A 6,011-nucleotide genomic window follows, 5' to 3' on the forward strand; every position below is an offset into this window, starting at 1 on the left:
AAGGTGGTTTGCATGTGTGTTCTCAGAAAAACTGATTTTAGGAAAAAAAGCATATGTGGAAATTGAAGATCTAAATATTGATTATTTTAAAATGTTTTTGTTTATGGACCGCTTGGAAAATCTTTTCCATCCCCAGAAGTTCTTGGATTCGAGTATAAAAATGACTATCTCAGTTCATCTAAAGTAGATCTGCCTCAGAAACCAGACAACTGAATTTACTGATTAAAAAAAAACTTAAACCAACCAGTTGTTGAAGAATTTAAACTTATTAATTATGGGAAAAAAAGTCCTAACCCAAGAACTTTTGTTGAATTGTGATACTTTTCACAAAGCCATTTATTCATTAACAAATACTCCCTGAGCACCAAGAATGGACCAGGCATGGAAAAAGACCCTCAGAAGACAGCAGTGAACAAGATCAACATGTCCCCACATGCCAGGAGTTTAGTCAATGGAAAATGCCAGAGACATAAGTAAAGAGGATTAATGTAGCCAAAGAATCCTAGAGAAGGAACTTCAAGAAGAAGTTTTTCAATATATTTCCAGTTATTATCCCCACATTAAATATGTCCAATGGAATAAAAAGGACATTTTCATTGCTTTGGCTTACAACTTAAAGAAAAGACATGTCTTATTCAAGTGCATATAAATATATATTTAAATATAATTTGCTGATGAAAGCCACCAGCCCTGTAATAGACAGAACATAACTGACCAACATGGACCTGAGAACCTGCAATGTTAGTAAGAGTCCTGTTTGCATTTGTATTGGGGTCTTTCATTGTGTGTTGCCTGTCAATGAAGTTGATAGACATGTTCAAATTTTTACAGATTTTACTGTTAAAATTAGGAAGAAAGTAATATTTCACATATTAACACTTAAAACCAAAGCCATGGTGTTTTATTTAAATTTACACATTATGATCCTTCATAGAGCTATAAACAGAACTCTGGTTCATTAAATTGGTAATGACTCTTCCCTGCTGAGAACATTTATTTCTATTTAGTTGTAAGCCACAGTTCATTCCTACTCATAAGCAAAGGGACATCCAATGAGTTGTTATCTGAGGTTTGCCAAAATGTTTGTCCTAAAATAACTATTCCCTTTAGCCTGTTGAGCACTACGAAGTAACCAACATTGCACTTAGCATGTTTTCAAGAGCACGTGATTCTAAAATCATCTAACACATGTCCGGTACATAAATGTTTATAAAACATAAATGGAGAAAATAAAGATTCTTTAATATTGCACATTTATTTACCCAAAGACCATTAAGCTCTTATCAATCTAAGTGAGGTTGTATTATCATTTTAACCGTTCAGTTACTTAATAAGGACTCAAAAGAAGAGGGGAGAGTAATAGTCCTTGTCCTAAAACCTCTCTTCTTTAATGCTACAAAGCCTGATTAGAAATTTTGGAAGGAGACTGGGACTGTTCAGGGAGTTGAAAAAAAATCACTAATTATAATGGTTCCAAAGAGCTGCACCTGAATTTCTTCCCTCTAGCCTCTGATGTGCTATAGACTAAAAAATGTTTTGTTCCCACTGAAAGGTTTTAGTCCAGTCATCTGGTAATGACTGCAATGTGGACCCTGCTGAAATTGATTCCTGCCACATCTGGGCTCTGTGAGTTCTGGAATCTATTAGTACTGTCTGCTACAGGCATAGCAGGGAAGACAAACAAGACATATGGCACACATCTGCCATTTCTGCGTGCCACAATGATGTTTCTGGCAATGAGACTTGTGTTGGGTAAACTTCAAAGTCCAGGAAATTAGAACCATTATATCCCTAGTAAATGAGATTAGATTATCAGATAGAGTATTTGATGTCCCACCATTCTCTCCTTTAGGTGAGTCATCCAACGAACTATTCATTCATTATAACTTGTCTGGATATTTTTTTCCTTAAATAAGGTTGCAAAATACATTTTTAATAGAAAAAAATCTTAAAACTTGATTGAAGAGTCTTGTCATTTTCTGACTAACATCTGTCAGTCCTAAGTAACACAATTTCGTGATTCAGAACATTTAATTAAACCACCAGTTCCAGGGTGCCTGGGTGGCTCAGTGGGTTAAGCCTCTTCCTTCGGCTCAGGTCCTGATCTCAGGGTCCTGGGATTGAGCTCCACATCGGGCTCTCTGCTCAGCAAGGAGCCTGCTTCCCCCTCTTTCCCTGCCTACTTGTGATCTCTCTCTCTGTGTCAAATAAATAAATAAAATCTTTAAAAAATTTTTAAAAATTTAAACCACCAGTTCCTACAACGTAACCATCAATTAAACAGTTAATTGGTGAACTGGCTGATTACATCCACATGGAATAGGCAGGGACATTATGAGCTCTCAAACAAGTCACTTGGGGTCCCTCCTGTTTCTTTCACTTCCTCCCTTCCTCCCTTCCATCCTTCCACCCTTAAGTTTAGATAACTTGTCTCAATGCCTATATTTTGTATTTCCTTATTGTAAAAATTAGTATTCTAATAATTCCTTCTTTGCAGGTTGTGTTGAGGAAATACTGAGATAATCGTAGTAAAGTACACATGACACATTGAAAGTATTCAATAAATATTAACTATCATCATCAAAGTTTAGAAAAACCTGGGAGACTTAATTTATTTTTATCTCACTCAAAAGCCAGATGGAAATATAATTAATTTGGTGTTATAAATTATTTCACATTTCCATTTGTCTTCTTCTTTCCATAATCACCAACAACTAACTTCTGCCTGTTTTGAAGGTTTTAAACATATTTATGTTAAAGAATGTTCTACATGCGAAAGATCCCCTAATATCCAGATACAGTAAAAGCCAAAATAAGGTAGGAATTAAATCGTATTATAATTTCCTTAATTCTCTTTTGCATGTAAACACAACCTCAAAATACACAAGCACAAAACATATTGATAGAGACTGTGATGATTGGAAAGATTCCTCAGATGTGCAGAATTCTTCAGGGAAATTTGAAGATTCCAAAAGCTTTCACAGGGACAGGCAGAAGAATCAGAGACACAACTATAATTACTCAAAAGAGAATATCTATCTTTAAAAGGTAACTATTCAGTTACCTGGAAGCTCCCATGTTGGCCTATTAGCACATTTTATCTCAATTTCCATATAACTATAGAACAGGTCTGATGATGGATTAAACTATTGTCTTAGGATGTTTATGCATGGTTTTTCTTCTTGTAAGCCCTTTTAGATTGCTGTCTTCATTCACAGTAGGAAAGGATGTTCCTAGGGGAAGCATACAAACATACAAACCATACCTCCCTTATATAGAATAGGTTTACCTGCATTACAAACACTACAAATTTTACAGCAAAAGTTTCTATTCATTCTGTGGCATGATTTTTTTTAAATGAAGGATATATGTATTTTTTTATTTTTGAAGATTTTATTTTATTTTTTATTATTATGTTAAATTAGCCAGCATAAATTAACTATCATTAGCTTTTGATGTAGTTCTCAATGATTCATTAGTTGCGAATAACACCCAGTGCTCATCATCACATGTGTTCTCCTTAATACCAATCGTTTTTTGTTTTTTTTTTTAATTATTAATTTTTTATTTTTTATAAACATATATTTTTATCCCCAGGGGTACAGGTCTGTGAATCACCAGGTTTACACACTTCACAGCACTCACCCAAGCACATACCCTCCCCAATGTCCATAATCCCACCCCCTTCTCCCAAACCCCCTTCCCCCAGCAACCCTCAGTTTGTTTTGTGAGATTAAGAGTCACTTATGGTTTGTCTCCCTCCCAATCCCATCTTGTTTCATTGATTCTTCTCCTACCCACTTAAGCCCCCATGTTGCATCACCACTTCCTCATATCAGGGAGATCATATGATAGTTATCTTTCTCTGCTTGACTTATTTCGCTAAGCATGATACGCTCTAGTTCCATCCATGTTGTCACAAATGGCAAGATTTCATTTCTTTTGATGGCTGCATAGTATTCCATTGTGTATATATACCACATCTTCTTGATCCATTCATCTGTTGATGGACATCTAGGTTCTTTCCATAGTTTGGCTATTGTGGACATTGCTGCTATAAACATTCGGGTGCATCTGCCCCTTTGGATCACTACGTTTGTATCTTTAGGGTAAATACCCAATAGTGCAATTGCTGGGTCATAGGGCAGTTCTATTTTCAACATTTTGAGGAACCTCCATGTTGTTTTCCAGAGTGGCTGCACCAGCTTGCATTCCCACCAACAGTGTAGGAGGGTTCCCCTTTCTCCGCATCCTCGCCAGCATCTGTCATTTCCTGACTTGTTGATTTTAGCCATTCTGATTGGTGTGAGGTGATATCGCATTGTGGTTTTGATTTGTATTTCCCTGATGCCGAGTGATATGGAGCACTTTTTCATGTGTCTGTTGGCCATCTGGATGTCTTCTTTGCAGAAATGTCTGCTCATGTCCTCTGCCCATTTCTTGATTGGATTATTTGTTCTCTGGGTGTTGAGTTTGCTAAGTTCTTTATAGATTCTGGACACTAGTCCTTTATCTGATATGTCGTTTGCAAATATCTTCTCCCATTCTGTCAGTTGTCTTTTGATTTTGTTAACTGTTTCCTTTGCTGTGCAAAAGCTTTTGATCTTGATGAAGTCCCAATAGTTCATTTTTGCCCTTGCTTCCCTTGCCTTTTGCGTTGTTCCAAGGAAGATGTTGCTGCGGCAGAGGTCGAAGAGGTTGCTGCCTGTGTTCTCCTCAAGGATTTTGATGGATTCCTTTCGCACATTGAGGTCCTTCATCCATTTTGAGTCTATTTTTGTGTGTGGTGTAAGGAAATAGTCCAATTTCATTTTTCTGCATGTGGCTGTCCAATTTTCCCAGCACCATTTATTGAAGAGGCTGTCTTTTTTCCATTGGACATTCTTTCCTGCTTTGTCAAAGATTAGTTGATGTAGAGTTGAGGGTCTATTTCTGGGCTCTCTATTCTGTTCCATTGATCTATGTGTCTGTTTTTGTGCCAGTACCATGCTGTCTTGATGATGACAGCTTTGTAATAGAGCTTGAAGTCCGGAATTGTGATGCCACCAACGTTGGCTTTCTTTTTCAATATCCCTTTGGCTATTCGAGGTCTTTTCTGGTTCCATATAAATTTTAGCATTATTTGTTCCATTTCTTTGAAAAAGATGGATGGTACTTTGATAGGAATTGCGTTAAATGTGTAGATTGCTTTAGGTAGCATAGACATTTTCACAATATTTATTCTTCCAATCCAGGAGCATGGAACATTTTTCCATTTCTTTGTGTCTTCCTCAATTTCTTTCATGAGTACTTTATAGTTTTCTGAGTATAGATTCTGTGTCTCTTTGGTTAGGTTTATTCCTAGGTATCTTATGGTTTTGGATGCAATTGTAAATGGGATTGACTCCTTAATTTCTCTTTTTTAATGTGAGTTCAGGTCTTGTGTAAGTGTTTCTTTCTTTCTTTCTTTTTTTAAATATCTTCTTTCTTTCTTTTTTTTTTAGGATTTTATTTATTCTTTTGACAGATAGAGATCACAAGTAGGCAGAGAGGCAGGCAGAGAGAGAGAGGAGGAAGCAGACTCCCTGCTGAGCAGAGAGCCCAATGTGGGGCTCGATCCCAGGACCCTGAGATCATGACCTGAGCCAAAGGCAGATGCTTTAACCACTGAACCACCCAGGCGCCCCTATGTGTGTGTTTCTTAATCCAAAAAGGCCTTAATCTACTTATTCAGAACTCTAACTTGTTTTATTTTTCCAATGTAATGGCATTCAGCATTTCACTAAGTAACTTAAAAATCAGTTCATTCTTTCTAGGACATTAGAGAACCTGGTTTCATTTGTTTTGATAATTTCTTGAGCTATGTCACCATTTCTGTTTTCCAGAATCAGATACTAAGATGGAGCCTGGCCACAAAAATTTTATTGTGAGTCCACAACTGTATGGGGAAATATGTGGAAGTAGGTTTGGGCTGAGAACGTAGAACCTCAATGAAGCCCTGACAAAGCCTCAGCTACCCTGATGGGAAAGTG

This window comes from Mustela nivalis, assembly GCF_964662115.1.
Source record: "Mustela nivalis genome assembly, chromosome: 2".
Taxonomy (NCBI): Eukaryota; Metazoa; Chordata; class Mammalia; order Carnivora; family Mustelidae; genus Mustela; species Mustela nivalis.